The sequence below is a fragment of the Penaeus monodon genome, chromosome 35 (genome assembly GCF_015228065.2).
Source record: "Penaeus monodon isolate SGIC_2016 chromosome 35, NSTDA_Pmon_1, whole genome shotgun sequence".
In the NCBI taxonomy this organism is placed as follows: Eukaryota; Metazoa; Arthropoda; class Malacostraca; order Decapoda; family Penaeidae; genus Penaeus; species Penaeus monodon.
Window position 1 is genome coordinate 1,049,243 of NC_051420.1, and position 2,500 is coordinate 1,051,742.

General features: G+C 28.0%; 1 protein-coding gene across 2 annotated transcripts in view; it reads right to left on the reverse strand.

Moving 5' to 3' along the window:
- Window positions 1–2,500, reverse strand: part of LOC119594954 — a 30,023-nt gene that overhangs the window by 16,902 nt on the left and 10,621 nt on the right. Inside the window, exon 2 of one of the 2 annotated variants that reach the window (XR_005230666.1) lies at window positions 2,077–2,275. The exons of the other annotated variant lie outside the window; for it this stretch is intronic. The gene's annotated coding sequence lies outside the window, so the exon portion shown is untranslated. Of the gene's footprint in view, window positions 1–2,076; window positions 2,276–2,500 lie in introns of those variants that run through there. 2 annotated transcript variants of the gene reach the window in all.

Consider the following 2,500-nt stretch of genomic DNA (forward strand, 5'->3'; position numbering starts at 1 on the left):
ATTAATTTTATAGTTCCTGAATAATAACAGAGCGAAGAAGTTCATTACAAATCATCATTACACTTTGTGTTAGTAGAAACCCGGTACGCTTGTAGTCCCCCTCTTGAAATAGGAAAACGATCTCTTCTTTATATAAATATTTTGTTAATTCTAGAAATGAAATGCATAATAATATTAATTTTACAGTTCCTGAATCATAACAAAGCGAGGAAATTAATTACACTTTCGGCTGAAACCCGGACGCTCGTAGTCCCCCTCTGGAAACAGAAAAACGATCTCGCTTTTCTTAATAGAAATATTTTGTTATTTCCAGAAATGAAATGTGCAATGGGATTTTTGAATGGAGGGAAAGACGACAAGGCCTATTGGCTTGAATAGAGAAAAAGAATTTACATACAACGCACAGGACTATTTGCGGGGGTCCCCACCGGAAATCGGGAGAAGCACCCCACTGCCAATAGAAATATTTTCGTGGTTCTAACAATAAACAGGCACGCAAGGCATCGCCTTACCATTGTGTGTATACATGTGCACACATATATTATATATATATATATATATATATATATAATATATATATAATATATTTATAATATATAAATATAAATAGTATTATAAATAATATATATTATTATATCTACTATATATTATATATATTTTAATATATATATATATATATATATATATATATATATTATATATATATATATATGTATATATATATATATATATATATATATATATATATATATATAATATATATATATATTATTATGAGAGAGAGAGAGAAGATTGATGCAATAGATAGATAGAAGATAAATAGATAAATAGACAGATATAGATACAGATACATATATAGGTTAGATACGTAACTATATATATATAATATATTTTTATATATATTATATATATATATATATATATATATATATATATATATTATAATATATAATAATATATATATATATATATATATATATATATAATATACATATATATATATATATATATTTTATAATAGATATTATATATATATATATATATATATATATATATTATATACTACATACATATATATATATATATATATATATATAATATAATAATAGATATATAATATATATATATATATATGAATAATATATTATCATAATACAATTATAATACACACACACACACATACATGCGTATATATGTATTTATTGAAAGGGAAATAAAAAATATATATATGAAATATTATTTCTTTAGAACCAATCAAATTACGAAAAAAATATTTATCCAATTTATGATGGGACAAATACAAGCTAAAGATAACAAACATTCGCAAGAACAAAAGCATATTTATAAAGCAATAGTGCCAGATGTGTTATCTATGAATGCATAAGAAATGAGTCACAATTTCGATATCTCGCAAGAAGCTATGATACCGCATTGCAAAATAAAAGGTGAATTGATAAGATAAACCGCCGTAATGTTGTAAAATAATGTGAAATTATTTATGGACTGTAAAGAAAAATGATATTTATAATGAGCAAGCAATGCCATTTAGTTTGAGAAAATATTTTTTTGCGATAATAATAACCATAATTAGAATATGCTAAATATAGTGTATATATATATTGAATAAAGGTTATCTTATTAAGCAGTCTTGATTAAATCTTCGTAATAAAAAAAAAACTGATATTTTGCAGAAACATGTAGTTCTTAGTCCACCATAAACTATATTTTTTATAATAATAATAATCCTGATTAAATCTTCCAAAAGACAAACTGAACTCATTTTGTACTTTGCACAGAAAAATTTAGTCCGTAGTCCACTATAAACGAATTTCTAATTATCAGTCCTGATTAAATCTTGGAAAATACTTATTTCATCGGCATTTTGCACAGAGACGTGTGGTTATTAGCCCACCATTCTGCATCTGATCATCTGCTGTCCTATAATGTATGTCAAGGTAAGCCATCTTGAGGTAATGAGCTGCACACGACTTCGTTACTCCAGCACACTCAAAGTCAATTCGCATACAATTTTTTTTTCTTATATAATAAAAATTAAAACGAGATTTAAAGAAATTCTCAGGGTATATCAATTTTTTTTTTTTACGGGTAGAATAGCGATTTTCAGATAAACAATTCACAAAAAGATCTGATTCCTGGACTTCATCGGGGTGTAAACGAAGCATCTTGACAAGGGAGCCCGAGTGTAAATGAGATGCACTTTCTCCCCATCTAGATCAACAGACGCTGAAGCTGCAGTTAACACACGTCGCGGCAGCTGTGCGGAGGAGGAAAGAATATATTATTGACTTTTAAAAATCATTCTTTGAAATGTCAGTGTACAGCGTGCTTGACCTGAGTTTGATTAATGTCTGGAAGAAGGGGGAGGGAGAGGGAGAGGGGGAAGGGGATGGGGAGAGAGGAAGGAGGGGGGGGAGAAGAGGGGGAGGAGGGGAGAAGATGGAAAAAGAAGTGGGAAAGGGAGTGGAAAGAGAGAGAGAGA